This window comes from Paroedura picta, chromosome 9 (genome assembly GCF_049243985.1).
Source record: "Paroedura picta isolate Pp20150507F chromosome 9, Ppicta_v3.0, whole genome shotgun sequence".
In the NCBI taxonomy this organism is placed as follows: Eukaryota; Metazoa; Chordata; class Lepidosauria; order Squamata; family Gekkonidae; genus Paroedura; species Paroedura picta.
Window position 1 is genome coordinate 94500842 of NC_135377.1, and position 20596 is coordinate 94521437.

The window sequence follows — 20596 nt, forward strand, 5'->3', positions numbered from 1 at the left end:
CTGAAGTGGCTGGGAAAGGCCATGGGATGTAGAAATATTTTTTTCACATTTTATTTCCTTGTAAAAACAGGTAAATCAATAGGGATTTTCTTACGTCTAAGTACCCAGTGAACGGTTCGTTTAGCTTTTTATATTGTTCCGGGAGGGTGTTGTATTGGTTTTTCGGAAGTGTTAGACCTTTGGGAGAAAAACAGAAGTGGTTGGGAAAGGCCATGGGATGTACAAATATTTTTTTCACATGTTATTTCCTTGTAAAAACAGGTAAATCAATAGGGATTTTTGTACGGATAAGTACCCAGTGAACGGTTCGTTTAGCTTTATATATTGTTCCGGGAGGGCGTTGTACTGGTTTTTCGGAAGTGTTAGACCTGTGGGAGAAAAACGGAAGTGCCTGGGAAAGGCCATGGGATGTAGAAATATTGTTTTCACATTTTATTTCCTTGTAAAAACAGGTAAATCAATAGGGATTTTCGTACGGATAAGTACCCAGTGAACGGTTCGTTTAGCTTTTTTTATATTGTTCCGGGAGGGCGTTGTACTGGTTTTTCAGAAGTGTTAGACCTATGGGAGAAAAACTGAAGTACCTGGGAAAGTCCATGGGATGTAGAAATATTTTTTTCACATTTTATTTCCTTGTAAAGGCAGGTAAATCATTAGGGATTTTCCTACGGATAAGTACCTAGTGAACGGTTCCTTTAGCTTTATATATTGTTCCGGGAGGGCCTTGTATTGGTTTTTCGGAAGTGTTAGACCTGTAGGAGAAAAACGGAAGTTGCTGGGAAAGTCCATGGGATGTAGAAATATTTTTTTCACATTTTATTTCCTTGTAAAGGCTGGTAAATCATTAGGGATTTTCCTACGGATAAGTACCCAGTGAACGGTTCGTTTAGCTTTATATATTGTTCCGGGTGGGCATTGTATTGGTTTTTCGGAAGTGTTAGACCTGTAAGAGAAAAATTTAAATGGTTGGCAAAGGCCATGGGATGTAGAAATATTTTTTTCACATTTTATTTCCTTGTAAAAACAGGTAAATCAATAGGGATTTTTGTACAGATAAGTACCCAGTGAACGGTTCGTTTAGCTTTATATATTGTTCCGGGAGGGCGTTGTATTGGTTTTTCGGAAGTGTTAGACCTGTGGGAGAAAAACTGAAGTGGCTGGGAAAGGCCATGGGATGTAGAAATATTTTTTTCACATTTTATTTCCTTGTAAAAACAAGTAAATCAATAGGGATTTTCTTACGTCTAAGTTCCCAGTGAACGGTTCGTTTAGCTTTTTATATTGTTCCGGGAGGGTGTTGTATTGGTTTTTCGGAAGTGTTAGACATGTGGGAGAAAAACAGAAGTGGTTGGGAAAGGCCATGGGATGTAGAAATATTTTTTTCACATTTTATTTCCTTGTAAAATCAAGTAAATCAATAGGGATTTTCGTACGGATAAGTACCCAGTGAACGGTTCGTTTAGCTTTTTATATTGTTCCGGGAGGGCGTTGTATTGATTTTTCGGAAGTGTTAGACCTGTGGGAGAAAAACTGAAGTGGCTGGAAAAGGCCATGGGATGTAGAAATATTGTTTTCACATTTTATTTCCTTGTAAAAACAGGTAAATCAATAGGGATTTTCGTACGGATAAGTACCCAGTGAACGGTTCGTTTAGCTTTTTTTATATTGTTCCGGGAGGGCGTTGTATTGGTTTTTCAGAAGTGTTAGTCCTGTGGGAGAAAAACTGAAGTACCTGGGAAAGTCCATGGGATGTAGAAATATTTTTTTCACATTTTATTTCCTTGTAAAGGCAGGTAAATCATTAGGGATTTTCCTACGGATAAGTACCCAGTGAACGGTTCGTTTAGCTTTATATATTGTTCCGGGAGGGCGTTGTATTGGTTTTTCGGAAGTGTTAGACCTGTGGGAGAAAAACGGAAGTTGCTGGGAAAGTCCATGGGATGTAGAAATATTTTTTTCACATTTTATTTCCTTGTAAAGGCAGGTAAATCATTAGGGATTTTCCTACGGATAAGTACCCAGTGAACGGTTCGTTTAGCTTTATATATTGTTCCGTGTGGGCGTTGTATTGGTTTTTCGGAAGTGTTAGACCTGTAAGAGAAAAATTTAAATGGTTGGGAAAGACCATGGGATGTAGAAATATTTTTTTCACATTTTATTTCCTTGTAAAAACAGGTAAATCAATAGGGATTTTCGTATGGATAAGTACCCAGTGAAGGGTTCGTTTAGCTTTATATATTGTTCCGGGTGGGCGTTGTGTTTGTTTTTCGGAAGTGTTAGACCTGTAAGGGAAGAATTTAAATGGTTGGGAAAGGCCATGGGATGTAGAAATATTTTTTTCACATTTTATTTCCTTGTAAAAACAGGTAAATCAATAGGGATTTTCTTACGTCTAAATACCCAGTGAACGGTTCGTTTAGCTTTTTATATTGTTCCGGGAGGGCGTTGTATTGGTTTTTCGGAAGTGTTAGACCTGTGGGAGAAAAATTGAAGTGGCTGGGAAAGGCCATGGGATGTAGAAATATTTTTTTCACATTTTATATCCTTGTAAAACCAGGTAAATCAATAGGGATTTTCTTACGTCTAAGTACCCAGTGAACGGTTCGTTTAGCTTTTTATATTGTTCCAGGAGGGTGTTGTATTGGTTTTTCGGAAGTGTTAGACCTGTGGGTGAAAAACAGAAGTGGTTGGGAAAGGCCATGGGATGTAGAAATATTTTTTTCACATGTTATTTCCTTGTAAAAACAGGTAAATCAATAGGGATTTTTGTACAGATAAGTACCCAGTGAACGGTTCGTTTAGCTTTATATATTGTTCCGGGAGGGCGTTGTATTGGTTTTTCGGAAGTGTTAGACCTGTGGGAGAAAAACAGAAGTGGCTGGGAAAGGCCATGGGATGTAGAAATATTTTTTTCACATTTTATTTCCTTGTAAAAACAGGTAAATCAATAGGGATTTTCGTACGGATAAGTACCCAGTGAACAGTTCGTTTAGCTTTTTATATTGTTCCGGGAGGGCGTTGTATTGGTTTTTCAGAAGTATTAGACCTGTAAGAGAAAGGTTTAAATGGTTGGGAAAGGCCATGGGATAGAAATATTTTTTTCACATTTTATTTCCTTGTAAAAACAGGTACATCAATAGGGATTTTCGTACGGATAAGTACCCAGTGAACGGTTCGTTTAGCTTTATATATTGTTCCGGGAGGGCGTTGTATTGATTTTTCGGAAGTGTTAGACCTGTGGGAGAAAAACTGAAGTGGCTGGGAAAGGCCATGGGATGTAGAAATATTTTTTCACATTTTATTTTCTTGTAAAAACAGGTAAATCAATAGGGATTTTCTTACGTCTAAGTACCCAGTGAACGGTTCGTTTAGCTTTATATATTGTTCCGGGTGGGCGTTGTATTGGTTTTTCGGAAGTGTTAGACTTGTAAGAGAAAAATTTAAATGGTTGGGAAAGGCCATGGGATGTAGAAATATTTTTTTCACATTTTATTTCCTTGTAAAAACAGGTAAATCAATAGGGATTTTCTTACGTCTAAGTACCCAGTGAACGGTTCGTATAGCTTTTTATATTGTTCCGGGAGGGCGTTGTATTGGTTTTTCGGAAGTGTTAGACCTGTGGGAGAAAAACTGAAGTGGCTGGGACAGGCCATGGGATGTAGAAATATTTTTTTCACATTTTATTTCCTTGTAAAAACAAGTAAATCAATAGGGATTTTCTTACGTCTAAGTTCCCAGTGAACGGTTCGTTTAGCTTTTTATATTGTTCCGGGAGGGTGTTGTATTGGTTTTTCGGAAGTGTTAGACCTGTGGGAGAAAAACAGAAGTGGTTGGGAAAGGCCATGGGATGTAGAAATATTTTTTTCACATTTTATTTCCTTGTAAAAACAGGTAAATCAATAGGGATTTTTGTACGGATAAGTACCCAGTGAACGGTTCGTTTAGCTTTATATATTGTTCCGGGAGGGCGTTGTATTGATTTTTCGGAAGTGTTAGACCTGTGGGAGAAAAACTGAAGTGGCTGGAAAAGGCCATGGGATGTAGAAATATTGTTTTCACATTTTATTTCCTTGTAAAAACAGGTAAATCAATAGGTATTTTCGTACGGATAAGTACACAGTGAACGGTTCGTTTAGCTTTTTATATTGTTCCGGGGGGGCGTTGTATTGGTTTTTCGGAAGTGGTAGACCTGTGGGAGAAAAACTGAAGTGGCTGGGAAAGGCCATGGGATGTAGAAATATTTTTTTCACATTTTATTTCCTTGTAAAAACAGGTAAATCAATAGGGATTTTCTTACGTCTAAGTACCCAGTGAACGGTTCGTTTAGCTTTTTATATTGTTCCGGGAGGGTGTTGTATTGGTTTTTCGGAAGTGTTAGACCTTTGGGAGAAAAACAGAAGTGGTTGGGAAAGGCCATGGGATGTACAAATATTTTTTTCACATGTTATTTCCTTGTAAAAACAGGTAAATCAATAGGGATTTTTGTACGGATAAGTACCCAGTGAACGGTTCGTTTAGCTTTATATATTGTTCCGGGAGGGCGTTGTACTGGTTTTTCGGAAGTGTTAGACCTGTGGGAGAAAAACGGAAGTGCCTGGGAAAGGCCATGGGATGTAGAAATATTGTTTTCACATTTTATTTCCTTGTAAAAACAGGTAAATCAATAGGGATTTTCGTACGGATAAGTACCCAGTGAACGGTTCGTTTAGCTTTTTTTATATTGTTCCGGGAGGGCGTTGTACTGGTTTTTCAGAAGTGTTAGACCTGTGGGAGAAAAACTGAAGTACCTGGGAAAGTCCATGGGATGTAGAAATATTTTTTTCACATTTTATTTCCTTGTAAAGGCAGGTAAATCATTAGGGATTTTCCTACGGATAAGTACCTAGTGAACGGTTCCTTTAGCTTTATATATTGTTCCGGGAGGGCCTTGTATTGGTTTTTCGGAAGTGTTAGACCTGTAGGAGAAAAACGGAAGTTGCTGGGAAAGTCCATGGGATGTAGAAATATTTTTTTCACATTTTATTTCCTTGTAAAGGCTGGTAAATCATTAGGGATTTTCCTACGGATAAGTACCCAGTGAACGGTTCGTTTAGCTTTATATATTGTTCCGGGTGGGCATTGTATTGGTTTTTCGGAAGTGTTAGACCTGTAAGAGAAAAATTTAAATGGTTGGCAAAGGCCATGGGATGTAGAAATATTTTTTTCACATTTTATTTCCTTGTAAAAACAGGTAAATCAATAGGGATTTTTGTACAGATAAGTACCCAGTGAACGGTTCGTTTAGCTTTATATATTGTTCCGGGAGGGCGTTGTATTGGTTTTTCGGAAGTGTTAGACCTGTGGGAGAAAAACAGAAGTGGCTGGGAAAGGCCATGGGATGTAGAAATATTTTTTTCACATTTTATTTCCTTGTAAAAACAGGTAAATCAATAGGGATTTTCGTACGGATAAGTACCCAGTGAACGGTTCGTTTAGCTTTTTATATTGTTCCGGGAGGGCGTTGTATTGGTTTTTCAGAAGTATTAGACCTGTAAGAGAAAGGTTTAAATGGTTGGGAAAGGCCATGGGATAGAAATATTTTTTTCACATTTTATTTCCTTGTAAAAACAGGTACATCAATAGGGATTTTCGTACGGATAAGTACCCAGTGAACGGTTCGTTTAGCTTTATATATTGTTCCGGGAGGGCGTTGTATTGATTTTTCGGAAGTGTTAGACCTGTGGGAGAAAAACTGAAGTGGCTGGGAAAGGCCATGGGATGTAGAAATATTTTTTTCACATTTTATTTTCTTGTAAAAACAGGTAAATCAATAGGGATTTTCTTACGTCTAAGTACGCAGTGAACGGTTCGTTTAGCTTTATATATTGTTCCGGGTGGGCGTTGTATTGGTTTTTCGGAAGTGTTAGACCTGTAAGAGAAAAATTTAAATGGTTGGGAAAGGCCATGGGATGTAGAAATATTTTTTTCACATTTTATTTCCTTGTAAAAACAGGTAAATCAATAGGGATTTTCTTACGTCTAAGTACCCAGTGAACGGTTCGTATAGCTTTTTATATTGTTCCGGGAGGGCGTTGTATTGGTTTTTCGGAAGTGTTAGACCTGTGGGAGAAAAACTGAAGTGGCTGGGAAAGGCCATGGGATGTAGAAATATTTTTTTCACATTTTATTTCCTTGTAAAAACAAGTAAATCAATAGGGATTTTCTTACGTCTAAGTTCCCAGTGAACGGTTCGTTTAGCTTTTTATATTGTTCCAGGAGGGTGTTGTATTGGTTTTTCGGAAGTGTTAGACCTGTGGGAGAAAAACAGAAGTGGTTGGGAAAGGCCATGGGATGTAGAAATATTTTTTTCACATTTTATTTCCTTGTAAAAACAGGTAAATCAATAGGGATTTTCTTACGTCTAAGTACGCAGTGAACGGTTCGTTTAGCTTTATATATTGTTCCGGGTGGGCGTTGTATTGGTTTTTCGGAAGTGTTAGACCTGTAAGAGAAAAATTTAAATGGTTGGGAAAGGCCATGGGATGTAGAAATATTTTTTTCACATTTTATTTCCTTGTAAAAACAGGTAAATCAATAGGGATTTTCTTACGTCTAAGTACCCAGTGAACGGTTCGTATAGCTTTTTATATTGTTCCGGGAGGGCGTTGTATTGGTTTTTCGGAAGTGTTAGACCTGTGGGAGAAAAACTGAAGTGGCTGGGAAAGGCCATGGGATGTAGAAATATTTTTTTCACATTTTATTTCCTTGTAAAAACAAGTAAATCAATAGGGATTTTCTTACGTCTAAGTTCCCAGTGAACGGTTCGTTTAGCTTTTTATATTGTTCCAGGAGGGCGTTGTATTGGTTTTTCGGAAGTGTTAGACCTGTGGGAGAAAAACAGAAGTGGTTGGGAAAGGCCATGGGATGTAGAAATATTTTTTTCACATTTTATTTCCTTGTAAAAACAGGTAAATCAATAGGGATTTTTGTACGGATAAGTACCCAGTGAACGGTTCGTTTAGCTTTATATATTGTTCCGGGAGGGCGTTGTATTGATTTTTCGGAAGTGTTAGACCTGTGGGAGAAAAACTGAAGTGGCTGGAAAAGGCCATGGGATGTAGAAATATTGTTTTCACATTTTATTTCCTTGTAAAAACAGGTAAATCAATAGGTATTTTCGTACGGATAAGTACACAGTGAACGGTTCGTTTAGCTTTTTATATTGTTCCGGGGGGGCGTTGTATTGGTTTTTCGGAAGTGGTAGACCTGTGGGAGAAAAACTGAAGTGGCTGGGAAAGGCCATGGGATGTAGAAATATTTTTTTCACATTTTATTTCCTTGTAAAAACAGGTAAATCAATAGGGATTTTCTTACGTCTAAGTACCCAGTGAACGGTTCGTTTAGCTTTTTATATTGTTCCGGGAGGGTGTTGTATTGGTTTTTCGGAAGTGTTAGACCTGTGGGAGAAAAACAGAAGTGGTTGGGAAAGGCCATGGGATGTAGAAATATTTTTTTCACATGTTATTTCCTTGTAAAAACAGGTAAAGCAATAGGGATTTTTGTACGGATAAGTACCCAGTGAACGGTTCGTTTAGCTTTATATATTGTTCCGGGAGGGCGTTGTACTGGTTTTTCGGAAGTGTTAGACCTGTGGGAGAAAAACGGAAGTGCCTGGGAAAGGCCATGGGATGTAGAAATATTGTTTTCACATTTTATTTCCTTGTAAAAACAGGTAAATCAATAGGGATTTTCGTACGGATAAGTACCCAGTGAACGGTTCGTTTAGCTTTTTTTATATTGTTCCGGGAGGGCGTTGTACTGGTTTTTCAGAAGTGTTAGACCTGTGGGAGAAAAACTGAAGTACCTGGGAAAGTCCATGGGATGTAGAAATATTTTTTTCACATTTTATTTCCTTGAAAAGGCAGGTAAATCATTAGGGATTTTCCTACGGATAAGTACCCAGTGAACGGTTCCTTTAGCTTTATATATTGTTCCGGGAGGGCCTTGTATTGGTTTTTCGGAAGTGTTAGACCTGTAGGAGAAAAACGGAAGTTGCTGGGAAAGTCCATGGGATGTAGAAATATTTTTTTCACATTTTATTTCCTTGTAAAGGCTGGTAAATCATTAGGGATTTTCCTACGGATAAGTACCCAGTGAACGGTTCGTTTAGCTTTATATATTGTTCCGGGTGGGCGTTGTATTGGTTTTTCGGAAGTGTTAGACCTGTAAGAGAAAAATTTAAATGGTTGGGAAAGGCCATGGGATGTAGAAATATTTTTTTCACATTTTATTTCCTTGTAAAAACAGGTAAATCCATAGGGATTTTCTTACGTCTAAGTACCCAGTGAACGGTTCATTTAGCTTTATATATTGTTCCGGGAGGGCGTTGTATTGGTTTTTCGGAAGTGTTAGACCTGTGGGAGAAAAACGGAAGTGGCTGGGAAAGGCCATGGGATGTAGAAATATTTTTTCACATTTTATTTCCTTGTAAAAACAGGTAAATCAATAGGGATTTTCCTACGGATAAGTACCCAGTGAACGGTTCGTTTAGCTTTATATATTGTTCCGGGTGGGCGTTGTATTGGTTTTTCGGAAGTGTTAGACCTGTAAGAGAAAAATTTAAATGGTTGGGAAAGGCCATGGGATGTAGAAATATTTTTTTCACATTTTATTTCCTTGTAAAAACAGGTAAATCAATAGGGATTTTCTTACGTCTAAGTACCCAGTGAACGGTTCGTATAGCTTTTTATATTGTTCCGGGAGGGCGTTGTATTGGTTTTTCGGAAGTGTTAGACCTGTGGGAGAAAAACTGAAGTGGCTGGGAAAGGCCATGGGATGTAGAAATATTTTTTTCACATTTTATTTCCTTGTAAAAACAAGTAAATCAATAGGGATTTTCTTACGTCTAAGTTCCCAGTGAACGGTTCGTTTAGCTTTTTATATTGTTCCGGGAGGGTGTTGTATTGGTTTTTCGGAAGTGTTAGACCTGTGGGAGAAAAACAGAAGTGGTTGGGAAAGGCCATGGGATGTAGAAATATTTTTTTCACATTTTATTTCCTTGTAAAAACAGGTACATCAATAGGGATTTTTGTACGGATAAGTACCCAGTGAACGGTTCGTTTAGCTTTATATATTGTTCCGGGAGGGCGTTGTATTGATTTTTCGGAAGTGTTAGACCTGTGGGAGAAAAACTGAAGTGGCTGGAAAAGGCCATGGGATGTAGAAATATTGTTTTCACATTTTATTTCCTTGTAAAAACAGGTAAATCAATAGGTATTTTCGTACGGATAAGTACCCAGTGAACGGTTCGTTTAGCTTTTTATATTGTTCCGGGGGGGCGTTGTATTGGTTTTTCGGAAGTGGTAGACCTGTGGGAGAAAAACTGAAGTGGCTGGGAAAGGCCATGGGATGTAGAAATATTTTTTTCACATTTTATTTCCTTGTAAAAACAGGTAAATCAATAGGGATTTTCTTACGTCTAAGTACCCAGTGAACGGTTCGTTTAGCTTTATATATTGTTCCGGGAGGGCGTTGTACTGGTTTTTCGGAAGTGTTAGACCTGTGGGAGAAAAACGGAAGTGCCTGGGAAAGGCCATGGGATGTAGAAATATTGTTTTCACATTTTATTTCCTTGTAAAAACAGGTAAATCAATAGGGATTTTCGTACGGATAAGTACCCAGTGAACGGTTCGTTTAGCTTTTTTTATATTGTTCCGGGAGGGCGTTGTACTATTTTTTCAGAAGTGTTAGACCTGTGGGAGAAAAACTGAAGTACCTGGGAAAGTCCATGGGATGTAGAAATATTTTTTTCACATTTTATTTCCTTGAAAAGGCAGGTAAATCATTAGGGATTTTCCTATGGATAAGTACCCAGTGAACGGTTCCTTTAGCTTTATATATTGTTCCGGGAGGGCCTTGTATTGGTTTTTCGGAAGTGTTAGACCTGTAGGAGAAAAACGGAAGTTGCTGGGAAAGTCCATGGGATGTAGAAATATTTTTTTCACATTTTATTTCCTTGTAAAGGCTGGTAAATCATTAGGGATTTTCCTACGGATAAGTACCCAGTGAACGGTTCGTTTAGCTTTATATATTGTTCCGGGTGGGCGTTGTATTGGTTTTTCGGAAGTGTTAGACCTGTAAGAGAAAAATTTAAATGGTTGGGAAAGGCCATGGGATGTAGAAATATTTTTTTCACATTTTATTTCCCTGTAAAAACAGGTAAATCCATAGGGATTTTCTTACGTCTAAGTACCCAGTGAACGGTTCATTTAGCTTTATATATTGTTCCGGGAGGGCGTTGTATTGGTTTTTCGGAAGTGTTAGACCTGTGGGAGAAAAACGGAAGTGGCTGGGAAAGGCCATGGGATGTAGAAATATTTTTTCACATTTTATTTCCTTGTAAAAACAGGTAAATCAATAGGGATTTTCCTACGGATAAGTACCCAGTGAACGGTTCGTTTAGCTTTATATATTGTTCCGGGAGGGCGTTGTATTGGTTTTTCGGAAGTGTTAGACCTGTGGGAGAAAAACGGAAGTTTCTGGGAAAGGCCATGGGATGTAGAAATATTTTTTTCACATTTTATTTCCTTGTAAAAACAGGTAAATCAATAGGGATTTTCGTACGGATATGTACCCAGTGAACGGTTCGTTTAGCTTCCTTTATATTGTTCCCGGAGGGCGTTGTATTGGTTTTTCAGAAGTGTTAGACCTGTGGGAGAAAAACTGAAGTACCTGGGAAAGGCCATGGGATTTAGAAATATTTTTTTCACATTTTATTTCCTTGTAAAGGCAGGTAAATCATTAGGGATTTTCCTACGAATAAGTACCCAGTGAACGGTTCGTTTAGCTTTATATATTGTTCCGGGAGGGCGTTGTATTGGTTTTTCGGAAGTGCTAGACCTGTGGGAGAAAAACGGAAGTGGCTGGGAAAGGCCATGGGATGTAGAAATATTTTTTTCACATTTTATTTCCTTGTAAATACAGGTAAATCAATAGGGATTTGTGTACGGATAAGTACACAGTGAACGGTTCGTTTAGCTTTATATATTGTTCTGGGTGGGATTTGTATTTGTTTTTCGGAAGTGTTAGACCTGTAAGAGAAAAATTTAAATGGTTGGGAAAGGCCATGGGATGTAGAAATATTTTTTTCACATTTTATTTCCTTGTAAAAACAGGTAAATCAATAGGGATTTTCTTACGTCTAAGTACCCAGTGAACGGTTCGTTTAGCTTAATATATTGTTCCGGTTGGTCGTTGTATTGGTTTTTCGGAAGTGCTAGACCTGTGGGAGAAAAACGGAAGTGGCTGGGAAAGGCCAAGGGATGTAGAAATATTTTTTTCACATTTTATTTCCTTGTAAAAACAGGTAAATCAATAGGGATTTGTGTACGGATAAGTACCCAGTGAACGGTTCGTTTAGCTTTATATATTGTTCTGGGTGGGATTTGTATTTGTTTTTCGGAAGTGTTAGACCTGTAAGAGAAAAATTTAAATGGTTGGGAAAGGCCATGGGATGTAGAAATATTTTTTTCACATTTTATTTCCTTGTTGTTGTTATGTGCGAAGTCGTGTCCGACCCATCGCGACCCCATGGACAATGATCCTCCAGGCCTTCCTGTCCTCTACCATTCCCCGGAGTCCATTTAAGTTTGCATATTTCCTTGTAAAAACAGGTAAATCAATAGGGATTTTCTTACGTCTAAGTACCCAGTGAACGGTTCGTTTAGCTTTATATATTGTTCCGGGTGGGCGTTGTATTGGTTTTTCGGAAGTGTTAGACCTGTAAGAGAAAAATTTAAATGGTTGGGAAAGGCCATGGGATGTAGAAATATTTTTTTCACATTTTATTTCCTTGTAAAAACAGGTAAATCCATAGGGATTTTCTTACGTCTAAGTACCCAGTGAACGGTTCATTTAGCTTTATATATTGTTCCGGGAGGGCGTTGTATTGGTTTTTCGGAAGTGTTAGACCTGTGGGAGAAAAACTGAAGTGGCTGGGAAAGGCCATGGGATGTAGAAATATTTTTTTCACATTTTATTTCCTTGTAAAAACAGGTAAATCAATAGGGATTTTCTTACGTCTAAGTACCCAGTGAACGGTTCGTTTAGCTTTTTATATTGTTCCGGGAGGGTGTTGTATTGGTTTTTCGGAAGTGTTAGACCTTTGGGAGAAAAACAGAAGTGGTTGGGAAAGGCCATGGGATGTACAAATATTTTTTTCACATGTTATTTCCTTGTAAAAACAGGTAAATCAATAGGGATTTTTGTACGGATAAGTACCCAGTGAACGGTTCGTTTAGCTTTATATATTGTTCCGGGAGGGCGTTGTACTGGTTTTTCGGAAGTGTTAGACCTGTGGGAGAAAAACGGAAGTGCCTGGGAAAGGCCATGGGATGTAGAAATATTGTTTTCACATTTTATTTCCTTGTAAAAACAGGTAAATCAATAGGGATTTTCGTACGGATAAGTACCCAGTGAACGGTTCGTTTAGCTTTTTTTATATTGTTCCGGGAGGGCGTTGTACTGGTTTTTCAGAAGTGTTAGACCTGTGGGAGAAAAACTGAAGTACCTGGGAAAGTCCATGGGATGTAGAAATATTTTTTTCACATTTTATTTCCTTGTAAAGGCAGGTAAATCATTAGGGATTTTCCTACGGATAAGTACCTAGTGAACGGTTCCTTTAGCTTTATATATTGTTCCGGGAGGGCCTTGTATTGGTTTTTCGGAAGTGTTAGACCTGTAGGAGAAAAACGGAAGTTGCTGGGAAAGTCCATGGGATGTAGAAATATTTTTTTCACATTTTATTTCCTTGTAAAGGCTGGTAAATCATTAGGGATTTTCCTACGGATAAGTACCCAGTGAACGGTTCGTTTAGCTTTATATATTGTTCCGGGTGGGCATTGTATTGGTTTTTCGGAAGTGTTAGACCTGTAAGAGAAAAATTTAAATGGTTGGGAAAGGCCATGGGATGTAGAAATATTTTTTTCACATTTTATTTCCTTGTAAAAACAGGTAAATCAATAGGGATTTTTGTACAGATAAGTACCCAGTGAACGGTTCGTTTAGCTTTATATATTGTTCCGGGAGGGCGTTGTATTGGTTTTTCGGAAGTGTTAGACCTGTGGGAGAAAAACAGAAGTGGCTGGGAAAGGCCATGGGATGTAGAAATATTTTTTTCACATTTTATTTCCTTGTAAAAACAGGTAAATCAATAGGGATTTTCGTACGGATAAGTACCCAGTGAACGGTTCGTTTAGCTTTTTATATTGTTCCGGGAGGGCGTCGTATTGGTTTTTCAGAAGTATTAGACCTGTAAGAGAAAGGTTTAAATGGTTGGGAAAGGCCATGGGATAGAAATATTTTTTTCACATTTTATTTCCTTGTAAAAACAGGTACATCAATAGGGATTTTCGTACGGATAAGTACCCAGTGAACGGTTCGTTTAGCTTTATATATTGTTCCGGGAGGGCGTTGTATTGATTTTTCGGAAGTGTTAGACCTGTGGGAGAAAAACTGAAGTGGCTGGGAAAGGCCATGGGATGTAGAAATATTTTTTTCACATTTTATTTTCTTGTAAAAACAGGTAAATCAATAGGGATTTTCTTACGTCTAAGTACGCAGTGAACGGTTCGTTTAGCTTTATATATTGTTCCGGGTGGGCGTTGTATTGGTTTTTCGGAAGTGTTAGACCTGTAAGAGAAAAATTTAAATGGTTGGGAAAGGCCATGGGATGTAGAAATATTTTTTTCACATTTTATTTCCTTGTAAAAACAGGTAAATCAATAGGGATTTTCTTACGTCTAAGTACCCAGTGAACGGTTCGTATAGCTTTTTATATTGTTCCGGGAGGGCGTTGTATTGGTTTTTCGGAAGTGTTAGACCTGTGGGAGAAAAACTGAAGTGGCTGGGAAAGGCCATGGGATGTAGAAATATTTTTTTCACATTTTATTTCCTTGTAAAAACAAGTAAATCAATAGGGATTTTCTTACGTCTAAGTTCCCAGTGAACGGTTCGTTTAGCTTTTTATATTGTTCCGGGAGGGTGTTGTATTGGTTTTTCGGAAGTGTTAGACCTGTGGGAGAAAAACAGAAGTGGTTGGGAAAGGCCATGGGATGTAGAAATATTTTTTTCACATTTTATTTCCTTGTAAAAACAGGTAAATCAATAGGGATTTTTGTACGGATAAGTACCCAGTGAACGGTTCGTTTAGCTTTATATATTGTTCCGGGAGGGCGTTGTATTGATTTTTCGGAAGTGTTAGACCTGTGGGAGAAAAACTGAAGTGGCTGGAAAAGGCCATGGGATGTAGAAATATTGTTTTCACATTTTATTTCCTTGTAAAAACAGGTAAATCAATAGGTATTTTCGTACGGATAAGTACCCAGTGAACGGTTCGTTTAGCTTTTTATATTGTTCCGGGGGGGCGTTGTATTGGTTTTTCGGAAGTGGTAGACCTGTGGGAGAAAAACTGAAGTGGCTGGGAAAGGCCATGGGATGTAGAAATATTTTTTCACATTTTATTTCCTTGTAAAAACAGGTAAATCAATAGGGATTTTCTTACGTCTAAGTACCCAGTGAACGGTTCGTTTAGCTTTTTATATTGTTCCGGGAGGGTGTTGTATTGGTTTTTCGGAAGTGTTAGACCTGTGGGAGAAAAACAGAAGTGGTTGGGAAAGGCCATGGGATGTAGAAATATTTTTTTCACATGTTATTTCCTTGTAAAAACAGGTAAATCAATAGGGATTTTTGTACGGATAAGTACCCAGTGAACGGTTCGTTTAGCTTTATATATTGTTCCGGGAGGGCGTTGTACTGGTTTTTCGGAAGTGTTAGACCTGTGGGAGAAAAACGGAAGTGCCTGGGAAAGGCCATGGGATGTAGAAATATTGTTTTCACATTATATTTCCTTGTAAAAACAGGTAAATCAATAGGGATTTTCGTACGGATAAGTACCCAGTGAACGGTTCGTTTAGCTTTTTTTATATTGTTCCGGGAGGGCGTTGTACTGGTTTTTCAGAAGTGTTAGACCTGTGGGAGAAAAACTGAAGTACCTGGGAAAGTCCATGGGATGTAGAAATATTTTTTTCACATTTTATTTCCTTGTAAAGGCAGGTAAATCATTAGGGATTTTCCTACGGAAAAGTACCCAGTGAACGGTTCCTTTAGCTTTATATATTGTTCCGGGAGGGCCTTGTATTGGTTTTTCGGAAGTGTTAGACCTGTAGGAGAAAAACGGAAGTTGCTGGGAAAGTCCATGGGATGTAGAAATATTTTTTTCACATTTTATTTCCTTGTAAAGGCTGGTAAATCATTAGGGATTTTCCTACGGATAAGTACCCAGTGAACGGTTCGTTTAGCTTTATATATTGTTCCGGGTGGGCATTGTATTGGTTTTTCGGAAGTGTTAGACCTGTAAGAGAAAAATTTAAATGGTTGGGAAAGGCCATGGGATGTAGAAAAATTTTTTTCACATTTTATTTCCTTGTAAAAACAGGTAAATCCATAGGGATTTTCTTACGTCTAAGTACCCAGTGAACGGTTCATTTAGCTTTATATATTGTTCCGGGAGCGCGTTGTATTGGTTTTTCGGAAGTGTTAGACCTGTGGGAGAAAAACGGAAGTGGCTGGGAAAGGCCATGGGATGTAGAAATATTTTTTCACATTTTATTTCCTTGTAAAAACAGGTAAATCAATAGGGATTTTCCTACGGATAAGTACCCAGTGAACGGTTCGTTTAGCTTTATATATTGTTCCGGGAGGGCGTTGTATTGGTTTTTCGGAAGTGTTAGACCTGTGGGAGAAAAACGGAAGTTTCTGGGAAAGGCCATGGGATGTAGAAATATTTTTTTCATATTTTATATCCTTGTAAAAACAGGTAAATCAATAGGGATTTTCGTACGGATATGTACCCAGTGAACGGTTCGTTTAGCTTCCTTTATATTGTTCCCGGAGGGCGTTGTATTGGTTTTTCAGAAGTGTTAGACCTGTGGGAGAAAAACTGAAGTACCTGGGAAAGGCCATGGGATTTAGAAATATTTTTTTCACATTTTATTTCCTTGTAAAGACAGGTAAATCATTAGGGATTTTGCTACGAATAAGTACCCAGTGAACGGTTCGTTTAGCTTTATATATTGTTCCGGGAGGGCGTTGTATTGGTTTTTCGGAAGTGTTAGACCTGTGGGAGAAAAACGGAAGTGGCTGGGAAAGGCCATGGGATGTAGAAATATTTTTTTCACATTTTATTTCCTTGTAAAAACAGGTAAATCAATAGGGATTTGTGTACGGATAAGTACCCAGTGAACGGTTCGTTTAGCTTTATATATTGTTCTAAGGGGGATTTGTATTTGTTTTTCAGAAGTGTTAGACCTGTAAGAGAAAAATTTAAATGGTTGGGAAAGGCCATGGGATGTAGAAATATTTTTTTCACATTTTATTTCCTTGTAAAAACAGGTAAATCAATAGGGATTTTCTTACGTCTAAGTACCCAGTGAACGGTTCGTTTAGCTTTTTATATTGTTCCGGGAGGGCGTTGTATTGGTTTTTCGGAAGTGTTAGACCTGTGGGAGAAAAACTGAAGTGGCTGGGAAAGGCCATGGGATGTAGAAATATTTTTTTCACATTTTATTTCCTTGTAAAAACAGGTAAATCAATAGGGATTTTCTTACGTCTAAGTACCCAGTGAACGGTTCGTTTAGCTTTTTATATTGTTCCAGGAGGGTGTTGTATTGGTTTTTCGGAAGTGTTAGACCTGTGGGAGAAAAACAGAAGTGGTTGGGAAAGGCCATGGGATGGAGAAATATTTTTTTCACATGTTATTTCCTTGTAAGAACAGGTAAATCAATAGGGATTTTTGTACGGATAAGTACCCAGTGAACGGTTCGTTTACCTTTATATATTGTTCCGGGAGGGCGTTGTGCTGGTTTTTCGGAAGTGTTAGACCTGTGGGAGAAAAACGGAAGTGGCTGGGAAAGGCCATGGGATGTAGAAATATTTTTTTCACATTTTATTTCCTTGTAAAAACAGGTAAATAAATAGGGATTTTCGTACGGATAAGTACCCACTGAACGGTTCGTTTAGCTTTTTTTATATTGTTCCGGGAGGGCGTTGTATTGGTTTTTCAGAAGTGTTAGACCTGTGGGAGAATAAGTGAAGTGGCTGGGAAAGTCCATGGGATGTAGAAATATTTTTTTCACATTTTATTTCCTTGTAAAGGCAGGTAAATCATTAGGGTTTTTCCTACGGATAAGTACCCAGTGAACGGTTCGTTTAGCTTTATATATTGTTCCGGGAGGGCGTTGTATTGGTTTTTCGGAAGTGTTAGACCTGTGGGTGAAAAACGGAAGTGGCTGGGAAAGGCCATGGGATGTAGAAATATTTTTTTCACATTTTATTTCCTTGTAAAAACAGGTAAATCAATAGGGATTTTTGTACGGATAAGTACCCAGTGAACGGTTCGTTTAGCTTTATATATTGTTCTGGGTGGGCGTTGTATTTGTTTTTCGGAAATGTTAGACATGTAAGAGAAAAATTTAAATGGTTGGGAAAGGCCATGGGATGTAGAAATATTTTTTTCACATTTTATTTCCTTGTAAAAACAGGTAAATCAATAGGGATTTTCTTACGTCTAAGTACCCAGTGAACGGTTCCTTTAGCTTTTTATATTGTTCCGGGAGGGCGTTGTATTGGTTTTTCGGAAGTGTTAGACCTGTGGGAGAAAATCTGAAGTGGCTGGGAAAGGCCATGGGATGTAGAAATATTTTTTTCACATTTTATTTCCTTGTAAAAACAGGTAAATCAATAGGGATTTTATTACGTCTAAGTACCCAGTGAACGGTTCGTTTAGCTTTTTATATTGTTCCAGGAGGGTGTTGTATTGGTTTTTCGGAAGTGTTAGACCTGTGGGAGAAAAACAGAAGTGGTTGGGAAAGGCCATGGGATGTAGAACTATTTTTTTCACATGTTATTTCCTTGTAAAAACAGGTAAATCAATAGGGATTTTTGTACGGATAAGTACCCAGATGTAGAAATATTGTTTTCACATTTTATTTCCTTGTAAAAACAGGTAAATCAATAGGGATTTTCGTACGGATAAGTACCCAGTGAACGGTTCGTTTAGCATTTTTTATATTGTTCCGGGAGGGCGTTGTATTGGTTTTTCAGAAGTGTTAGACCTGTGGGAGAAAAACTGAAGTACCTGGGAAAGTCCATGGGATGTAGAAATATTTTTTTCACATTTTATTTCCTTGTAAAGGCAGGTAAATCATTAGGGATTTTCGTACGGATAAGTACCCAGTGAACGGTTCGTTTAGCATTTTTTATATTGTTCCGGGAGGGCGTTGTATCGGTTTTTCAGAAGTGTTAGACCTGTGGGAGAAAAACGGAAGTTGCTGGGAAAGTCCATGGGATGTAGAAATATTTTTTTCACATTTTATTTCCTTGTAAAGGCTGGTAAATCATTAGGGATTTTCCTACGGATAAGTACCCAGTGAACGGTTCGTTTAGCTTTATATATTGTTCCGGGTGGGCGTTGTATTGGTTTTTCGGAAGTGTTAGACCTGTAAGAGAAAAATTTAAATGGTTGGGAAAGGCCATGGGATGTAGAAATATTTTTTTCACATTTTATTTCCTTGTAAAAACCGGTAAATCAATAGGGATTTTTGTACGGATAAGTAACCAGTGAACGGTTCATTTAGCTTTATATATTGTTCCGGGAGGGCGTTGTATTGGTTTTTCGGAAGTGTTAGACCTGTGGGAGAAAAACGGAAGTTTCTGGGAAAGGCCATGAGATGTAGAAATATTTTTTTCACATTTTATTTCCTTGTAAAAACAGGTAAATAAATAGGGATTTGTGTACAGATAAGTACCCAGTGAACGGTTCGTTTAGCTTTATATATTGTTCTGGGTGGGCTTTGTATTTGTTTTTCGGAAGTGTTAGACCTGTAAGAGAAAAATTTAAATGGTTGGGAAAGGCCATGGGATGTAGAAATATTTTTTTCCCATTTTATTTCCTTGTAAAAACAGGTAAATCAATAGGGATTTTCTTACGTCTAAGTACCCAGTGAACGGTTCGTTTAGCTTTTTATATTGTTCCGGGAGGGCGTTATATTGGTTTTTCGGAAGTGTTAGACCTGTGGGAGAAAAACTGAAGTGGCTGGGAAAGGCCATGGGATGTAGAAATATTTTTTTCACATTTTATTTCCTTGTAAAAACAGGTAAATCAATAGGGATTTTCTTACGTCTAAGTACCCAGTGAACGGTTCGTTTAGCTTTTTATATTATTCCAGGAGGGTGTTGTATTGGTTTTTCGGAAGTGTTAGACCTGTGGGAGAAAAACAGAAGTGGTTGGTAAAGGCCATGGGATGTAGAAATATTTTTTTCACATGTTATTTCCTTGTAAGAACAGGTAAATCAATAGGGATTTTTGTACGGATATGTACCCAGTGAAAGGTTCGTTTAGCTTTATATATTGTTCCGGGAGGGCGTTGTGTTGGTTTTTCGGAAGTGTTAGACCTGTGGGAGAAAAACGGAAGTGGCTGGGAAAGGCCATGGGATGTAGAAATATTTTTTTCACATTTTATTTCCTTGTAAAAACAGGTAAATCAATAGGGATTTTCGTACGGATAAGTACCCAGTGAACGGTTCGTTTAGCTTTTTTTACATTGTTCCGGGAGGGCGTTGTATTGGTTTTTCAGAAGTGTTAGACCTGTGGGAGAATAAGTGAAGTGCCTGGGAAAGTACATGGGATGTAGAAATATTTTTTTCACATTTTATTTCCTTGTAAAGGCAGGTAAATCATTAGGGTTTTTCCTACGGATAAGTACCCAGTGAACGGTTCGTTTAGCTTTATATATTGTTCCGGGAGGGCGTTGTATTGGTTTTTCGGAAGTGTTAGACCTGTGGGAGAAAAACGGAAGTGGCTGGGAAAGGCCATGGGATGTAGAAATATTTTTTTCACATTTTATTTCCTTGTAAAAACAGGTAAATCAATAGGGATTTTTGTACGGATAAGTACCCAGTGAACGGTTCGTTTAGCTTTATATATTGTTCTGGATGGGCGTTGTATTTGTTTTTCGAAAGTGTTAGAACTGTAAGAGAAAAATTTAAATGGTTGGGAAAGGCCATGGGATGTAGAAATATTTTTTTCACATTTTATTTCCTTGTAAAAACAGGTAAATCAATAGGGATTTTCTTACGTCTAAGTACCCAGTGAACGGTTCGTTTAGCTTTATATATTGTTCCGGGAGGGCGTTGTATTGGTTTTTCGGAAGTGTTAGACCTGTGGGAGAAAAACGGAAGTGGCTGGGAAAGGCCATGGGATGTAGAAATATTTTTTCTCATTTTATTTCCTTGTAAAAACAGGTAAATCAATAGGGATTTTCGTACGGATAAGTACCCAGTGAACGGTTCGTTTAGCTTTATATATTGTTCCGGGAGGGCGTTGTATTGGTTTTTCCTAAGTGTTAGACCTGTGGGAGAAAAACTGAAGTACCTGGGAAAGGCCATGGGATGTAGAAATATTTTTTTCACATTTTATTTCCTTGTAAATACAGGTAAATCAATAGGGATTTTCTTACGTCTAAGTACCCAGTGAACGGTTCGTTTAGCTTTTTATATTGTT